The sequence below is a fragment of the Accipiter gentilis genome, chromosome 12 (assembly GCF_929443795.1).
Source record: "Accipiter gentilis chromosome 12, bAccGen1.1, whole genome shotgun sequence".
Taxonomy (NCBI): Eukaryota; Metazoa; Chordata; class Aves; order Accipitriformes; family Accipitridae; genus Astur; species Astur gentilis.
In genome coordinates, this window is record NC_064891.1 from 8,788,872 (window position 1) to 8,808,294 (window position 19,423).

Genomic DNA, 19,423 nt, shown 5'->3' on the forward strand with positions numbered 1-19,423 from the left:
GTGTGTGAAAAGATGTGAGACATTTCAAGGTTTTTGGAATCTGTATGAATCACAAATGTGCAGTCCTAGGCAGGGTAGAGGTTATATTATGTAAAATGTCACTGTAATGCCAGGGTATGTTCTGTGGGTTTTTTCCCCTGAATTAATAAGGTATTAATGACAACAATTTAACACCTTTTCCTCTCAGCTGATTATGGTGAGTACTGTGTACCCTGACTTTTCTTTATAAAGCCCAAGTATTTTCTTTTATAGTCTTCCTCTTTGCACGTACATAATCCATGGATAATTTTGTACAAGAATCACAGTTTTTAACAATTCATAAACAGTCTTTTGCTCTGTAACCCATGTCTGCCTTGCTTCAGTACTCTGGGCTAAAAGGCAATGGCTGAGCCACTTCACATTTCTGGAGTGCTTCTGTACCTGCCTCCGATCCCACAGCAGACTTGCTCAGGGATTTGTTACCATAGGCTGGGAAGTAGTGTGCAGCAGCTGTTGGGGAAGGCCTGGGTTTTTATTTCCCATAGAGCATTCCAGCAAAGCTGTATATGTTCTCTGCGTGTGTGACACGTGACCACTGGCTATCTTGGAAATAACTGGTAGCAGTGGTTCCTTTGGCCTTCCAACACGGACTCAAGGGCTCGGAAGTTTTTCTGCTCCAAGAAGGGAATGTAGGGGGAATTGCTGGAGGCAAATGTTTTCAGTGGGTGGCTTGGGAGGAAGCTGAAGCAGGCTAAATGAGCTTGCTCCTCTTAATAATGCACTGTGAGCATCAGTGTCTTAACAGCAGTTGGAAAGTTTGTCTAGATTCCAACTTCAGTGAACTGTATGGCAGGTCCCTTTCTGCTGAGGATTGCAGCTCAGTAAGGGCAGTATCAGAGCTGAAGTGTTAGCAACTGAGGCGTTTCATCTGTCACTGATTGCTATTGGCATGTCAGATTTATTTTTTTGTTGCCTTTTGTGTATCCTTGGTGTTCTGATTTTTTTTTTCTCTGCTCTTTCTTTTACTGCTGCTGTGTGTTTGAAATGCTAGTGCAGGTCTCAATAATATCTTGCCGTAACATTTGTACATAAAGACTTTGGGATATTCCAGGTTAGATGCTTCCTGTTTAAAGAACTTGCTCCCAGTATCCTTGATTTTGTCTTTATCTCTGTATTTAGTAAGATTATTCTGTTTTTATTAATAAATGGTTTCTGTAGCTGTAGTAGTTTTTATTAGCTGTACGAGAGGATCGTTCTGCAGTAAAACTCGGAGCAGACACAAAACTGGTGCAGGTATACAGCTGGCATTTATAATCAAGTAAAGCTTGAACAACTCAAGCTCGTTGTTCTTGGAACAAGGACCTATCCTGCCTCTTGTTCGTTGTCATGTCTGAAGATGTGCCTGCTTTCCTATCTGAGTGATGTTTGCTGTACAAAGAGGCATTTGCTTGCTTTTGTGCCAGTATTTTGGTATTTCTTCCATTTCGTATGCACTAATGTAACGACTTTTGGTTACTCTTTTGGAACTGAATGTAGATCGAAGGACGGACTCTGGCTTCAGCTAGCAATCTCAGAACAGGTACTAAATCCACATGGTTTCTGACTCTGATGAGGAAAATATCCCATGCAGTGCACCAAACCTGTGGGCTAGGTGCATCTTCCTCTGTAATGCTGCTTCAAGGGTTTTAGATGACTGTTTTCCTTGAGAAAACAGGAACTGCACAGACAACCATGGAAATTACAGATGGAAGAGAACCTTTAATAGGACTCGTTTCACTCTCTGGTTTGTGCCACTCCTGACAGCAGTATTGGAGTTGGCTTGATTAAGCGTGGTAGAAATCAAACACTGGAGGTAGTGCATGAGTGATTTTGAGGCAGTTAGTACTTGTGGGTTGGTGGCATGTAGCTGTGATAGAGCTGCAGAGCTTGTGTTTTCTTTGCAGAAGACTGCTGTCTCAGAAAGGTCAGCTTTGAAACGGAAAGTGACAAGAAAAGCAATCCTGCCACTGGCATCGTTTCAGTTCCTGCAGTTTCCCTGGCTTCAGGATGAACATTGTATTAAAAAAATATGAAAACTGAAGAACCCATGTGGGACACTTGCTCTGTTTGTTAAACTTAGTGCCCGTAAAGCGTTGATGCAGCTGTCTGACAATTGACGATTGGGAGCTATTTCCTCATGGCTTTACTGGTACAATTATGTTGTTTGGAGCTGAGGAGGAGGGTCTTTCTGAACTCCATGTTTGGGATTCTGGAGGGGCAAGCTGGAAGTGTCATATCTGTTATACTACTGTCTTACTGAACACATTTTTTTTTTTCTACTTTATCCCAGATCACGAGAAAAGTAAAAGCCTATTCTGCCTCTAATCTGTGTCTGTGTGTTGCTGTTTAATCTCTCTGGTAAGACTGGTGGGAGCTGTGTTCACTAGCCTTTTTGTCAGGGCTGGGGAATACTGTGTGGAGTCGGTGGTGTGCTCAGGATAGTGATACAAGGCAGTTCTGCTGCCATTTGCAGCTGGCCTTGCTGGGAGCTCCATGTGGGTCACTTAGTGGAAATGTCTTAGGGGTATTTGTTGAGCTGGTGGGTGTATAGTCTGCTGCATTTATCTCTCACTGTCTGTCTTTTGTGAAACAGATAGGCTTTTGCTAACATGGACAGAATAATCTATGGAATGGGACAAAAATGGCAGTCCTGTGAAAAGTTCAGTCCCTTTCAACTGGGTTTGTGTACCTGTTTGGTAGCATGAATGAAGCCTTTTTTACTAAAGTGGAGAACAGCTTTGGTCTGTTTGTTCCCCAAACCATTACCCAGCCTCCAACCGTAGCTGGTCTTCAGCTTTTCATGTCACTGTTATTTTACTGACTTGTTCCTTTTAAGTCTGTAGACAAGGAGACAGGTAAGAAGCTGGGCAGGGGAAAGAAAGAGGAACAGATGGACAATTATTTTTTCAGAAGATACTGAAGCTTCTTGTGCATGCAGCAGCTGCAAAAGGAGCCTTAATACATTGATTATAGTACCAAGAGGAGGAAGCCAGTGGTAACATGGAACCACCCCAGGTTTTGTAAGCCAGTGTGATAAGTAGTAGTGTTATCAGCTAAATGAAAAGGGAGCGTGAGTGCTGCTTCAAGCTGTGGCTTGACAAAATTGGACTACTGAGATGGCGTGGGGAAGGGATTTCATTTGGGTATTTTTCTAGCAGTCTTTCCCTTAGAATTGTGCCAGAGCAGTGTGTGATTGATTTGCCTTGTGTGGCTGAGTTAGGTGTGGGTGACTGGAGTGGACCCGAGTGACTTTGTCGATACCTGAGGTCCTCTCTACGCTGGCATTGGGAGTTGGGCTGTGCTCTGAAAAGCCACCGTGTAAGGGGAGACCATGTCCCAGCCTGGGTGTGCACCAGCTCACAACTATTGCAGCACAGCTGAAGGGAAGCTGAGCTGGGCTGTGCACTGCTGCGTGCAGCAGTGTTGGAGCTCTGCCTTGGAGCAACGCTTACCGGTCTTCTCTGCTGTCGGCTGCATCATGGGTTAAACTGAGTTTTACAAGTCAGGGGCCCTGACATAAGAGAGCATGGATGGATGTGACAGCAGAATTTGGCTGTGGGATTCTTCACTAGTAGTGCTGCGATGTGCCCAGAGGGGAGCGAAGAAGCAGACGGGGGGGGGGGGGGGGGGGTTGGGGGGGGGGAGATGGGGGGGGAGTGGGGTGGTGGCGGGATAATTTTGTGGTTTTAGCATTTCTATATGACTTTGGAAAGTTGCATGTAAAAGAACGTGTTCAGTGAAGAAATCCCAGTGACAGGACCAACATGCAAGCTAAGGATGTCATCTCTGTAGAATCTGTTCAGGAAGAGAATTGTGCCCTCTGGGTGTGTTTGCTTACAAACCATTTACTCGCTGAAAAGAAAGCTTTTCTGAATGACAAGAAGGCAATGGGCCAAATGCTGCAACCTCACCTGATGGCTGTCACCTGGAGCGGCAGCATCACAGTATGCCTGTGGCACTAATAGAGCTGTTGACCAGAGAAATCTACAGAAACGTTTTTGTGTTTTAAACTATGGTTAGAAACACTGTTTCCTTTCAGTGTCCGGTGTTATACAGCGTTTTCCTCAATGTTTCTTCCTGTGCAAGTAGTTGCAGGTGAACTGTTACTGGGTTATTGTAGGAATGCTATTTGCTGCAAGTCTTGCTTTATGGCATTGCTCGCTTCTGCTGCAAACCCAAATTCTGAAGTCACTTAAAAAATCCTTGGTGCATAAATTGAACATTTAAGTGTAGTGAATGAAAGCACTGCAGAATTGCTTGAATTGTTAACGCCGCTGAAGTTCTGCGTCTTGCTTGACTGGCTTAGCTGCTTGTCTATGGAGGGTCAGCTTGTGTTCATGTGTTTCCTCTGAGGAAAAAACACATCTCTGTGTGTGATTTCCAACTGTGCTGACAAGGTTTGTATTCCTCCCTCTGTCTTAACCTTTGAGGAAGTTTTCAGATTCACATCACCAGCACAGCCGCTTCCTTTACTTAGCAAAGAAGAAAATACATGTTACTATTTTTTTTCTTAGTTGGAGGGTAGTGTAGGTGGGGATGAAGAGACATTCATGCCACCGTGAAAGTAAATGTGTGGGGGAGGTATTGTTCAAGTCCATGTCTGCATCTTTCTGTCAGCTGGCTTGTGCCAAGAAGAGTTTTCAGCCCTGGGAGAAGGAGAGGGGGAAGCACGGGGCTGTGAATTAAGGTGGGAGTTGGTTTAAATGGAAAGTGTGACTTGATAAATGACCCTTCATGTTTGGTAGACACTGCAATAAGGAAGGACAAGCCCAGCTGAGCCATCTCAAGTAAATTTTTACTTTGTGTTAGAACATGGATGTTGTCTGTTGCAACAGCTGCTGGGAATGCACATAAGGATGAATTTCTGGACTGGCAGATTCCTTTGGAAGCCCTTTATGAGACACATATGGGGCTTTCCTAACACAATAAAGCACCAGACAAGCCAAGCAGCTTTTCTTGAATGGAAATATGTTTTTAATATTGGAGTTTGAATGAAAATTATGAGAAGAATAAAAATCTCTAACTTAATCCATAGTAAATGGTACTGTACTTGTGCTTCTACCAAAAATTTTGCTTCCCTTTTTCTTTTTGAAACTGCCTGAAAAAGAATTCAAGATAATTGAAATGCTTAGTTGACTTGCATATCTTAAAAGAAGAGACTTTGGGTTTAGTGGTCAGTCAAAAGAGCAATATGACTTTTCCAGGAAAGCAAAAAAAAAAAAAAAAAGAATTATTGTAGCCCTTCAGATAGTTCAGCTTTTCATCTTTTTAATTCTGGTCTGCAATCAGTCATGGTAGAGGTCACAAAATAATAAAAATAATCACATGTTGACAGATACCTATTGTATAAATACAACTTCAATCAGCTCTATTATAAATCAAATCATCAAATTAATGTATGCATTAATTGTAACTCTATAAATGGTTGCAAGGAGCTGGACTGATGGGGAGAACACTAGTAAAAGATAAGGAGGTAAAATGGTGGAGGCACAGAGCTCTGTTATGCTGGAGGTAGCTGCTTGCTCAGTTTCAGAGATGCTTTTTACATAATTACCTTTGGCTTATTTAGCTAATTTCAGTGGCAAGTGTAATCAGAGTGGAGAAACATAGTGCTAGTTTCAAGTTCTGCATCTAAAGAAAAAAGTGCATGAAAATGTTGATGCTAAAATTTTCAAGTTTGTGACAATAAAACAATTTGAAGTATCCGACATGACTGACTGCATAAAACACATTCTTGTTCAATAAAAAAGTATCCCTTTAAATCTTCTGATAAACTTCATAACATTTTGCTGTTACATGTGTACATTTTGTTGGCAGAAGTTAAAAGAAAACCTGATTTTATGCTTTTTAAATCAGATCTCTGTTTTTGTCTGTAGTTTGTGCTGAGTTAGAAAGGAAAAGAGCAATATAATAAATAGAAAATGCTTATTTTTCTCCCAAAATTTTACATCTCCCACTCTAGATAGCTTCTATTCTGAATAAATTTAGTGACTATTTAAAATAAATGTTAGCAGGTGCAGAGCACTTTTGGTTAGGGAATGTTTTACATCAGCAATGGAAAATGAGCTTCACTTTAATTTCTTTAGAAGGATAACAAGTTACTAATGAAATATGAGATCAGAATTGAAGTTTTCAGTTGAAGGTTTTGCTTGCTAGCTTTTACAATAGTAAAAATGTTTTTGTTTTTTTTTTTTTTTTTAAATTGTCATATAAATGCTCCTACTTAGCTTGGGGGTACATCCTCTGTTCCACCAGGGAACAAAGCTATAAATTTCTGTTTATAACATGCATATAACACTTCATAGCTATAAAGTCTACTTTACAGCGGCATGAATCTCCCTTCTTTGTAACGTTCAAATGAACATTTTGCAGAACGCTATGATGTTATATCCAGTTTGCTGTGGGGGTTCTTCTTTGAGCAGCCTGCAGCCTGCACTCTTGATTTGCTCTTCTGCGGTCTCCCACATTGTCCTGAGTACTAGGGAGGTAATGAGTTATTTGTGTTGGAGACTTGCAAGATCGAGGCTGCTTTTTTCCTGCTGTTGCAGGGTGGATGTATTCTTGTAGACATGAGTTGACTAATATCCTATATGTGATGATTTTTATTTATTGAACAGATATAACTAGATGCCGTGACTCTCCCTGGACTTCAGAGAGTAGTGATGGAAAGACTGGGGGCATTTGGTGCAGCGGGGGCCTGATTCTGCAGTGCTGTTGAGCAGTTTTTTAAGCCTGTTTAGAGCAAGTGCATAACACCGAGTAATTGTTTTGTGCGGTGTGTAGGGCTTAATCTCCACCTTATCCTTGCTTTGTGTGGCTATGAATGGAAGTGGAAGGTGATGGAAAATAGACCTCTCAATTTACATGAATGGTATGCAGTTAAGGTTTATTAATATAATAATAAGATGCTTTTTATGTAGGAAATCCCTTCTGCTTCTAAGTTTTGGAAAGCTAAGATCAGCTGAAGATCAAAAATAAAGACAAAAGTGTTTTTTGAATAAAGCATGTGCTACGTGTGTGTTCCTTCTTTGTGTTCCTTGAAAATAACATTATAATATAGAGGATTGGGGGTAGGATCTTTATTTCATGGCACCAGGTAAAAGAAGCTTAGACATGAGATGAACATTATTCTCCCAAGAATGTAGTGAATTCTTGTCTCTTAATCAGTAAAGAAGTTTTTTTGTGGACTGAGGCACACATTTTAATATGTAATAATTCTTCTCTTACGTTGGTGATTCTCATACAGAAGACTGCTAAATGTTGTTTTTTTGGTCTGAGAAAATGAACTCATTTTTTAAGGAAACACAATGCTGTTCACATAGCTGAGAGCTAGTATGTTCTAGAATTACCACATTTATCTTGTTTTGTAGCAACTTGAGACTTGTTCTGAATACCAAATGACACACAGTGAAAACGTGAGCCCTTACTCATGATATTGTGTATCTTAATATTAGCAGTTTGACATAGTATATACAATCAGTACTGTTTGTGCATCAGTGCTTTTTTAGTTCTTTTTTTCACTTTTACCTCAGAAATGAAGTCCTGTGGAGCTCTAACACTGTTACACAACTATCAGCCCTATTAAAAACTTCTGTAAGGAGAAAGGGCTGAGAGTTGGTGTGTCAAAATGTCTTAAAACCCCAGAAGAATCTGCTTAAACTATACCCCTACCCTACTGTAAGCAGAGGTGAATTACACTTCAGTTGGAAAACTATGGCTCTGATCCAGAGTGCTCCGACAACTCTGTAAGCTGTTGCCTTTCATGGGTTTTCACATTTCAGGAGTTCTGTGAGAGTATTCACACATCAGAAATGGAACCGTGGCTTTGCCCGTGGAAGGGTAAATGCTGCTTTTCTTATTTGCTACATCTGTGTTTCACTGAAGGAAGCAGCAACTGGCAAAAGTTGCAACTGCAGGGCTGTTCATAATAGGAAAGACTTTCATACAACACAGCTTTTGTTCAACAGCTGCCTCTACATTGCCCTGTAATGGATGCAGAAGGAGATAAACATAGGGACAGGGGAAGGGGTGGAGGGTGCCCAGGCTAGCCTTATGTCTGGGACCAGGCACTTGTCTCCCACAGCTTGGACCTGTTGTTGGTCTCACAGAAGCAGTGTCTTTCAATTCCCCTGTGCTTGGAGCTGGGCAGGAGTTTAGGTCCCTACAGCCCCTGTCTCTGGCAGCAGCAAGTTGCATCTGCAGGGCATCCTGTTGGTTTCTCCAGGTGCTGCTCTCTGAGAGTAGCCATGTCCCTTTTCACGAAATAGTGAAGCAGCGGTGAGGCAGACTTTTCTACATCAGGCACATTTAACCTGATTCAGGTGAAGCATGAAGCTGGTGTCTTTGCTTACCTTGAGATGATTTACCTGCTATAGTTACCTATGATGCATATTTCACAGCTTGCTTCACGGTGGGCTGCACACACTAAATCTATCATCCAGCTCCCTCTTCTTCAACTCTTCTGTGTGTATGTACATGTCTGTCTTTTTTTCATGGTACACTTGCTGGTCAGAAATTGTTCTTTCCCCCTCTGTGTAAATGGGATCTCATATTCTAGCAGTCCAGGGCACAGCAGTGAAGCCGTGGTCCTCCTCAGTCATCTGTGCATGTTTAAGAACCGCCTTTGGCCCTGGGTTTGAACCTGTGGGGTGCTTTCTTTAAACATTCAGGCACGGGTGGTGGTTGTGGCAAAAAGAGCTTTTGAAACAACTCATCTTTATTTCAGATAGCACAGATGAAACATGGACAAATTAACAAACTAAAAGAGACAATTTTATGGCTTGTGGGGCTTTTGAGCTTTAATCAGAGACTCTGGGCTGTCCGCAATGACTTTGGGCAGCCTGTGGGTTTTTTTCCTTGAAGATGTGTCTGGTGGCTGTAGTGTTCTGCTTCAGGGGTCCTTCCTCTCCACCCTCTGTCCTGGCTGGTGAAAAACTCACACTTTAATTTTCACTGTGTCATGGGAGGTGATCTGGCATCAGTCTTATTTGGAGATCAGGGTCTTTACAAGAGCTGCCCTGTTCCACATTTTCCGTTTCAGTGATCTTCCTGGATGGTAGCTGTTAATTCACGAATCCTGACTTAAGTAGATGATTAACTTTTAATAACACAGTTACAGGAGCTATATGCCAGAGCCTTGGCAGGAGGTGTTGGATTTCTCATGGATTCATGCACCGGGACAACAGTTTAACAATTATCCAGCGTTTATAAATTTCACAAGTCATTACCCCTTGCATCTTTCCAGATGCATTTGAAGAGCCTTGTTTAGGAAATACTGTCTCATAACTTGTCCTTTACTTTTGCTTTTTAAATTCCCAGGATGAAAAATTCCTTTTTTCCTTTGCTTGGTCACTTCCTCATTCCTTCTCTCTCCTCAACTGTATCAAAACCTTGATCAGGTTTCCGATTTGCATTTTATCTTTAGAGTAGGGGTTGCGATGTTTAGTTAATTGGGAAGAGAAATGATAGAAAATAGGTTTTGCCAGTGGAAAAAGGCTATAATGCATTTAAAATTGAGACCTGTGGAGAGTGCAAATTAATGTAGCTATAGGAGGGTGACAGCTTACATCACCTGCGGACCTGCCTCAAATGCAGTTTCTCACTGGGGTGAAATTGGCAACAAACCATTGTCGTACTGGTGTGTGTGCCTAATCTGAGCCTTGCATTGAAAACTTTCCTGTTCTTGGTTTGGGAGTGCAAGTGCCAGCTGTGGAGTTGGAAGCAGTGTCCCACAGCTGATGAAGATGTTGGGAGAAAATAAAATAACTATCTCCATAGTGTGTTATATGATAAAAGCAGAAATAGAAAACGGTACTCACCAAATCTGTAGAGCTATTGTATTCTGCTGGTGCTTATGAAAGCAGAAGCCGACACTGTTCTTTGTGGAGCAGTGAAGTATGTCTGCAGTTTAGCTGAGAAGCAGGTTTGTGCAGCAGGGCTAGGAGGGGTAGGTTTATGTGCACATACATGTGTGTGAGACTTGGCCCTTTTATTTCTGAGGGGCTTTCAGTTATGCTGGGCAGCGGCTGATTTGCGTGCCACAAGCAGAACAGGCAGGCGAGAGGGTGTTTGTGTTGAAAGTCATAGCCTGCTTTTCCAGAAGGGATTTCATTATATCTTTCTGTGTCAAACGTGAAATCAGTTCTGAACAATCAGGGCTTGTTTTTCTTTTCTTCTTTCTTGCGTGAGTTGTAAATGACAGCTCACTTGAAAACTGATTTTTCCTCTCTTCAGCACAATAATTCAGAGCTGCAGAAATTACCCCATGGGGCACAGTTCTGGAGACGGTCATCTTACCGTTTTTATGGGCTACTCAAAAAAGTCAGGAGAATTTGTGATTTCTATTTTGTGTTAGAAAAGAAACAAAAAGATCACGTATTGAACAGAAAGTTGACAGTGCGCTGTCATGAAAGGAGCTCACTGAAGGTGATTTAAGCTCACTTGTAGCTGAAAGAGGGAGAGGGATGTAACCTCCAGCTAGAGGTGTAACAGCAAGTCTGTTTTCAGTCTCGCTTTTCTGCTAGCTCCCACCCACGCATGCACACTTGTCAGTCCCCGTGGGGCAGCAGTTTCTTTGCATATGTCTTTCTCGTTGGCATATGGGGTACAGGATTGTTGCGTTACTGTGACTGCAGCATACGCTGCAATGACACGTAGGTACATCCTGCACCCCGCAGATGGTAGGGAGAGGTTTACCGCTCCCTGAAGGGAGAAAGGAGTTTTGTCTGGCAGTTTCTGTGCTTTGAGAACAGATTGCTTTTGCTAAAGAACTTGAGATGTTTGCTTTCTTTATTTGCTGTGGCTCACTGGAGCAAGCAATTGCCCTAATGTGAGTGTCCGAGATGTTCTTTCAACTTAGTAAATACACACAGATTCTCTCTATGTATCACTCTGTACAGGTGTGGACAAGTCCCATTGAAGGCTACTGTGATCTGGGAACTTGGGCTGTTTTCTTATAATGTTGGTTTTCTCCTGGAGGGGGGTTGCCAGATACTAAATCTGAAAAATATACTGTAAACATCAATGTGGTTTGGGTTTATTTTTGCCAACTGATATCTCCTAGTGGAGAAACAAACTTGGTTTTGACTGTTTCATTTGATCTAATAGCGAAAACCAGAAATGATGTGAAGAGGAAAATAACCCTAGCACCCTTTCTGTGGGAGACAAGGCTGACTTCTAACGCGATGACAGTAATGTCACGTCTCCTTCTTCTGCTGTCACCCAAGTGCCTGGTGGAGCTGAGTGAGTGTGTTACTTAACTTCTGTGGGCAATTGAAATTCCACCCTAACGTTGCTTGCTGCAGGTCACCTTAGAAGATAAACATGGGATTTCTTTGCATCGTAGGTGCATCTTCTTCCGGCAGCTCTGGATTCTGTCAGTGCTTTTAACTTCTGTTGTAATAGTAGTTATCAGAGGTTTATATCACAGCTGTGAAAGTTTCCTTTGGGATGACACTGGGCATCTTACCAAGGAATTTTGTGCTAGGATTTTTTTGGTAGTTTGAAAAATAATTGGCCCTGGATATGACTGCCAAGAACTTTGCTGTACATTTTTCATGACCCCCGAGAACTTTTGGATTGAATTTGTAAGGTAACTGAGGAAAGTGGATCCCCAGCTCTTGCTGGCATCGACTGGAAGTTGGGCACTTTCCTCTAGTAAGACTACAGGAAAATCCTAGTCTTAATTGTTAGATAGAAACATTGAAGCTACTACTATGTATCAGCAAGAAACCTTCTCCCTCTATAGAGAAAAATAAACCTAAACCAAGCTGGTTTTGTTTAGAAATGGAAAAGAAACTGTTTGTTAGGACAGATTGAATTTCTTCTGTCCTTCCCATATAAACAGCTTTCTGTCTCCTTGCAGTATGGTATCAGTTGACACGAACATCAGTCAGGACAAATGAAACAGCCTGGTTTAGATAGATCTGTATAACACAAAATGGCACTGAATATATAAAAGATAGTTTGGATGTGATCTTTTCAACTGAGTCTCAAAATACCGGACAAGTCTGTTAAGGTTGAGCTTTGTGTCTGGGTAGCTGAATAGTCATTTAGGCAGCAAAAAAGGGTCTTTAGTATTGAAAAACAGGACTTGGTGCTGTCTGGTTCAGGGGTCAAAGCAGAACTATTTGCACTGGAAAAGCCTAGACGTGTTTCTCCCATGTCCAGTTCCTTTAGGCATGCTTTCAGGGAGACAGCTGGAAACAGCAAAAGCTATGGAGAAAGGCTGCTGATAAGGGAATTTGTGGGAGTTCTGTCTGCTCCTGTGTGCCAGAGAGCTCACTGGAGAGGCAGCTTTGCTCTATACTAGTACCAGGCTATACTTGTGCATTTGCCAGACCAGGATGTGTTCGAGACCTTGTTCTTCACCCTGAAAACATCTTGGGTGAAGAAGTTACGTGGAACTGGTGAATATCTGCCTAGTCTTTTGAAATAGGTTGCTAGTGTTTAAATTGATAATAAACCTTAGGCAAAACTGTGACTGGACAGTGGTTCCATGTGGAATTTCTTATCTTCCAGGTTGGTTTCATGTGTTTCTTTTTCCCTTTTTTCCCCCCCTTGAATGACTCATGTCCTTATCAGAAATGCCAGTATGAAACTCCCTCACTGTTACAGTTGTTGTGCAGGCTTGTTAAATCAATTGAGTCAAAGTTGTCCAGGATAAATCATTCTCAGAGCCTTTTCAGTAAACATTAACTCTCCAATTGTTGCTATTGTAACTGCTGAATTTCACAAGGAGCCTAAGATATTCCTTGGTGCTTTCAGGAAGACATATAATAGATGGAAAAAATCCCAAATATGAAGCTCTTCCAGAGGGTGCATTGATTTTATATCGCTGCTCAGATCCGTCAGCCTTGAAAGCAGCTGTGAAGAGAGCCATGTGATGCTGTGATGCTCTGAAGTTTATGATGCTAGGATGTCTATATTTCTGCCATGCATATTAAATAGCTTCTAGTGGGAATACATACAACAGACTTCCATTGGAAAACCACTGTAATCTTCCTAGTGCCGCAATTCATTGTTGAGCCGTAGATTAAGGAGTCCCGTTACGATAAAATACTCGGTGCTTACTTGATTTTGTAATCATTATAGCTACTTCAGAATCATTCAGTAATGAATCCTCTAACCCCGTGAGCTCAGCATCAGAAGTACCTTTACATTACCAGCTGGAATACTACAGCTAAGGGAGAGTCCTAGGCATTTTCAGACACCTTAACTGTGTTTCTGGAAAAAAGTTCTCCCTCCTCCCCAAAATGAGAAATCCTGAACATTAAATCTTCCTGTATTAATTTGAAGAATTTTAAGCCAGATGTTTCATTACTCAAAAAAATTAAGAAGTTTCATAACTGGCTTCCTGTGTGTTTTATGGAGATCAAATTAAACTTTTGGCAGGCTCAAAATTGGGAAATTTTAATTTAAGTTTGATACTGAGCATAAATTTTCAGTGACATCAACAGGAGCTGAAAGTTAGGGTCTTGCAGTGAGATGACAACAATGAGAAATTTTGGACCTTGCAGCTATATACATACCCTTTTGTTTATCTCAGTTATCAAACTAGAAATCTTATTTCTAATGGGAATGTAGTCTCCCTGAAACTTTTAACCTTTTCCTTTCCTCAGAATTCATCTATTGTCCTACATTGATGGATTTGGTCATAATCATGTGGGAATAATTACTTTTGGGTGCTTAGCCAGCATGAGACCGATATGCTGAAAGTCAAGTGTTCTTTTGTGGTTCATGGATATTCGTATTTTCAGAGGTAATACAGGGTTAGTTGTTTAGTTATGGACTTGAAAACATACACTGATTTAGACAGAGTTGTCATTACTGACACACTAATAGCCAGTTCTGAGTTAGTGGATGCAGTAAATCCTTTTATGCATTGAGCCTGGTAGAGTGGTTTCAGGGGAAAACATGAGCAAACTTGTTAGCAATTTCTTTCCCACATTTTTTTGCAGTTTTATAGATTCTTCTATGTATGTAAAAAACCTGATGTTCTTCAATATTTAAGGAGTTATTTACAGTTAAATTCTCAATATTACAGTGTAAAGTGACTTGCTGCATTTTTATTCCAGTAGATTTTTTTGTTGTTGTTTTAAAGAATCAGAATTTTAGAAGTGTTCGATTTTGAAAACCTAGGTTTGATTTTAAATTGGAGGCACTTAAAAATTGAATTTACTCCCTTCTATCTCAGTTTCTCAGTGAAACTGTGGGATCATCATGCTTATGGAAAGGGAACATAAAAGTGCTTCAATCTACTGTTGTAGGGAAACCTTCCAAAACAAAAGTGAATTATGTGCTTCCATTGAGTGACATAAGGAGTAATTCTTAAGTCTCTCTTCCATGTTTTATTTAAAACAAAGATTCCTGGAATGAAACAATAAACTTAATGAAAATCTGTTTATAATTTAATGAAATCCTTAGGACAAAACAAAGGCTAATATGTTATTTTCAAAGGCATCTAGAGACATTGTATTAGATAAAATGGAACTAATTGAGATACAGTCAAATATAAATTAAGCAGAATTTGTCCCAGAATTTAACTTTGCATTACCTTGGCAAATAAAGTGAAATCTCTTTATGTGCTTATTATAGACAAAGCTTGGTAACGGACCAGAGAAAAATTGAGATGCAGGGCAAGAGAGACTTAAATAGTCCATAATGTGCTCCCTCTGCCCATGAGCACTTTGAACGTGTGTTCAGTGCGTGTGACTCGTCTGTCGTCACAAATGGACTATGTTTGCATTAGGGAAACTCAGTGCTGTCAGACTGATTTAGTGAGGAATCTTACATTACAGACTTTCGAGAATGTAAACATTATCAGGAACATCTTGGCTTTTCTGCTAGAAATTACAGGGAAAGCACCCAAAGGAATAGTGAGGCATTGTGCTGAAAGCACAGTTAAATCGTGCTGTAGCACAAGGAGCTGTGTCAACTTGAGCCTTGACAACTTTTTAAATGGGAAGGCAACCCCACTTCCTGTTAGAGGGAAAATGCAAGTGCAGTACGTTGGAGAGCTGTAGACCTCTGTCTCTTCTATGTTTATACCAGGTTTCATCAATAGCATGTTGCATGCTTGAATGTCATGTCCTGGCACAGGTCTGTACCTTTTCTAGTTTAAGCAGAATGCTATCATCGTAGTCCTGTCAGTGTTGGGCAAGCTGAAGGTAATGCTGTGGTACGTAACATAATGTGGAGGTTTCCTGTCAAGATCCTATGTTTGTACCCATACATGAACGTGGCTGTAAGTCCTGTTGTCTAACAGTAGTCATGTGGCAACTGCAGAAGTCTGGGCACGACTGCAGTGCAGAAAAATGGTGTACACCTGCTTTGTAAAATGTTGTAATTTTACTTCCTATGAGGTTTTTGGCTGCTTGAGTGTATGTATGTGATGCATGATTGACAAGGTAAAATGAGGGCATATCTGTGATGACACAGGATAGCTGAGACCCACTGATGTGGTAAAAAGTAGAACTGGGTTTACCTCTGTATTGTTGGGTGTTTTTTTTCTGTCTGGTCCATTAATACTTTGATTCTTCCATGCAGACTTAATTAAGACAACACTGATCCTACTGTTTCTTTTGGAAGATGATACGGCTTAAAAACCCTGTGTCTGTCTTGCTTTGGTATTGTGCAACATAGGGTTTCTCTTAGTCATTTTAGCAACAGCCTGGCCCCATAAGGTCATGGGATCCTTTCTGGTGAGTTTCAGAAGGATTTGCTGGCTGTAGAAGAGTGGTGAGACCTTTGGATCTCCTCATGCTTTGGAGAGGAGTGTGCTGGAGTTACTACAGATACTTCCATCTCCTCTGACCAGCCCTTACTGCAATGCATAAATATCTTTTTGTGGGGGAAGATTTAAGCTCACAAGCTGTAAGAGTGTCAGTTCTCCTTCTTGCTTCAGGCAGAGAAATATCTGTGAGATCAGAGGCAAGCCTCTTGAAATCCCTAGGAAGAGGCGTCATCCATGGTATTTTGCATCCAGGAGCAGGCTGTGCAGTTAAACTGCTTTTCCTGCTATGATTAGTATCCTATGTGTTGTCCAGTTATCTACTTGGCATGACATTTCTGTCTAGTAATAGTTGGATGTGGGTACCTGGTGCGTCATGCTGTACGTACCTGTCCAGGCTGTCAGAAGCATTGATTTGTAATATGAAGCCCTCTCATCGGCATTTTTTTATTGTTACTGTGATGTTGATTTCCCTGATAAAAATAGGACGTATTAGTATAAAAAATAAATTGGGAGCGATGCTTTCTAAGCGGAATATTTTTGCTGGGCTTCCACTGCTTATCAGCTAGGTATCAGCAAGCAGTGCTTGGTGCTTTTGAGTGTGTGGCTTTATTAAAAATATGCAAGACTCAGGCAGCTCTGATTTAGAAAGTGGACTCGGCCTGTTAGGCTTGTTTCAATTTAGAAGCTTAACAATTCTTTGATACATGAAGTGTGGTTTAATAGACCCTTCTCTAATATTCAGGTCTAGCACAGTGGACCACGGCAGTTTGTTCATATATGATCATTTCTATATTTTTGGTTTTACATGTGAATATGTATTTTGTTTTGCAAGTACCAGCAAGGGGGCTGATCTGATCTTCAAGGTCGTATCTTTTACTCAGCGTCCTGTTTACACAGATGCCTTCTTTAGCCTCTACAAATAACTGATAAATCCACATGTTCAGACTGAGGAGATGATAATTTCTCATATGGCAGCTTCAATAAGTAACGTCCTTGTTAAAATCAGCAGTAGTGCCATCTATGTAAAAGCTGCAATGAGGTCTCTCTACTTAATATTTTCAGTGCATTCTGTATGATGCCAGCATGTTTTTAACCTTACTGAAGTCATTTCATGCTTCTGTAATTCATTGGCTTTTTAGTGTATTTATAGAAGCTATTTTTTCAAGCACTGCAGTAGAAATGATGAGAGCATCTGGTTAAATCCATCACATCTTGTAGAACAACCTCTTAACGGTTATTCTCAGTTAGATGGAATAGGAAAAAATAACCTTGGTAATTGAGCCTTTCCTCCTTCAGATGGTTATACCAATATTTTAAAGGCTTTAGATATTTAATGTAATTAGAGTGCCATAAGTGTCACCGCTGTGCTTTTCTGCAATGAAAACCGCATAAGTTAGCCACAAGAGCTGCAAAAACAGAGACACGTTTCAGCTTACACTTAGTTGCAGGGAGCTCTGCTTATAACCTCTTGCTTTACTGTAACATAATAAAGAATGCATCTGGGAACTTTAATTTTTCTAAAGAAAATTTTCTTTCTGTTCTGGAGTTGTCTAGTTTCTGTGGCATTCCAAACCAGTCTGTGCAAGCAAATCCAGAAGTGGACTGAATTCAGCACCTCACTCCAAATGCGTGACAGGTTTATAGGAAAGGATACCAGGTTTGTATAGGAAGACAGGGACTTAGGTGGGTTTAGGTTAAAGTCAGCTAAGGGCCCTGTACTAAGCTGAGAGTTGGGTAAGGATTTCCTTCCCTCCTGGCTACATTATGTCCCCTCCCTCTCCTGCTGCAGCTAAGAATGGGTTGATGCAGATGCTGGCTTCATGTTGCAGAACTTGCTTCCTCCCAGGGAAATCCCCGAGTTGAGTGGTGGCTGGTTCATCAGGAATGTGGCCTTTCCCGTTATCCCTGATCAGGAATTCCCAAGTACTCATGTTGTAGGTCAGCTGTTTTTTATGGCTGTTGGAGTGACTGATGCTGGGACTGCATCACAGACTGGAGAGAGGAGGACATCTGAGGGAGAACAGTCCTTTCCTAATGTTGCTACACCTGCATCAAGAAGCCTATGGTGGAGTAATGCTACCTTGTAAGGGTGTAATTTGTGTAATCCCTGTAAGGATGTAACTCACCTGGTGCAGGTTTGTGTGCCAAACAACTTTGTAGTGTTGAGTACAGGGGATGCTTTCTGGTAACACTCTCCCAGCGGTATCAAAGTGGTCGATTTTTGTTACAGGCTTGCCCTGACCCTTGACTGCAAGATGATGTGGAAGCGAGAAAGCTATGATTTGTTGACATTTGTATTTGGAAACCACCCTGAGACAGCGTTGACAGAGGCATCTGTCCGGAGTGACAGAGCGGGGTTGTGCGAGGACTGTTGGGCAGGTCAGAAAAATGACAAATACCCGCCCTGTGCTGGCATGGAGAGTTGATCTGTTTCTTAATCTTTCAGTCTCTGTAAAGTGATGCCAGAGTGATTTAGATGGTGATTGTAGACTTGCCAGTTTGCAGTGTTGCTTTGATGTCAGTGGAGCTGGGCATTTTACCAGCTGAGCATTTGACCCTGACACTGGCAGTCAGCCTTCAAGTCACTGAGCTTATTTAATACATGAAGCAAGGCTGCAAAATGGCAGCTGGTTTACCAGTTGGTGTTTTCCAAAGAGAGCATGGGTTTACCTTTTAACTTTACTTGCAAGAGATTTACAGTAAGCCCAACCGCTACTCTGTCTCTTATTCTTACCTCATCTTGGCCCTACATGTGAAGTTTAGGGTCCTTTGAGTCAAACTCACACGTACACATATGAAGAAATGATTTAGGATTGGATATGAGTACATGGTTGTAGAGGAAGCTGGCTTTGGGGAATGTGTTAAAGCAGACGTGCTGATGGTGGAATTGAGATATCCTTCATTAGTCCATCTTCAGACACCCTAACCCTCTGCTACCCCTGCTGGGAATGGCAGTTCCCTGTGTTACTCTCATGCTTATTAACCATTTTTGTTGGCCAGTTTGAAGTGAGGGATGGTGATAATTGTTTAGGATACTTGGGGATTTTGTATGGGGGTTTTCCCCAAATCAATTACAAGTATGCTTGCAGGATAAAATTTTACCTGAAGGCTACCAGACTGACCAGTCCGGAGATCTGCCCCAGTGTGTAGCTGGTGGGAGGGATCAGAGAAGTAAGTTATTCACTAATTTGTCCCTTCCCTCTCTGTGCTGTTTGCTGTCCCTGTGCATATGAAGGTACCAGCTCTAAAGCTTGACTGCTAGGTTTGGGCCAACTTGTTTTCTTAAACCAGTCAGTGCTGTGTTTCTTCTGTGTGTCATGAAGAAGTCCTGTTGGGGTAATGCTTTGTTGTGCCAGCTTCCAAATACAAAAACGATTGTTATGTGGGTTTTAATAGACTAATGAGCAAAGCATAAAGCTCACATCCTCTGGGCTTCTGTAGGCATTGCGCAGTATTCGGGGTGTCTGAAAGCTTGAGGTTAAGCCAGCTGCAGCAACATCGACACTTGTGTTAGATTAGGGGTGTTGGGGATAGCGTGTAGATGGAGAGTTGTGGGCTGGACTGCCTCAAGAGATGCTTTTGGTGTTACCCCTCTGCTTTTTTTAGTATCATCTGTGAGCTGCTGGGGCGTGTTGAGATCTGAGTTACTCCAGACTCTGCATTAATGCTGGA

At 41.5% G+C, this 19,423-nt stretch overlaps 1 protein-coding gene across 3 annotated transcripts in view; it reads left to right on the forward strand.

The window, feature by feature from the left end:
* The window catches only part of FRAS1 (Fraser extracellular matrix complex subunit 1), a 175,755-nt gene that overhangs the window by 5,104 nt on the left and 151,228 nt on the right, over nucleotides 1-19,423 (forward strand). The window lies entirely within an intron of this gene.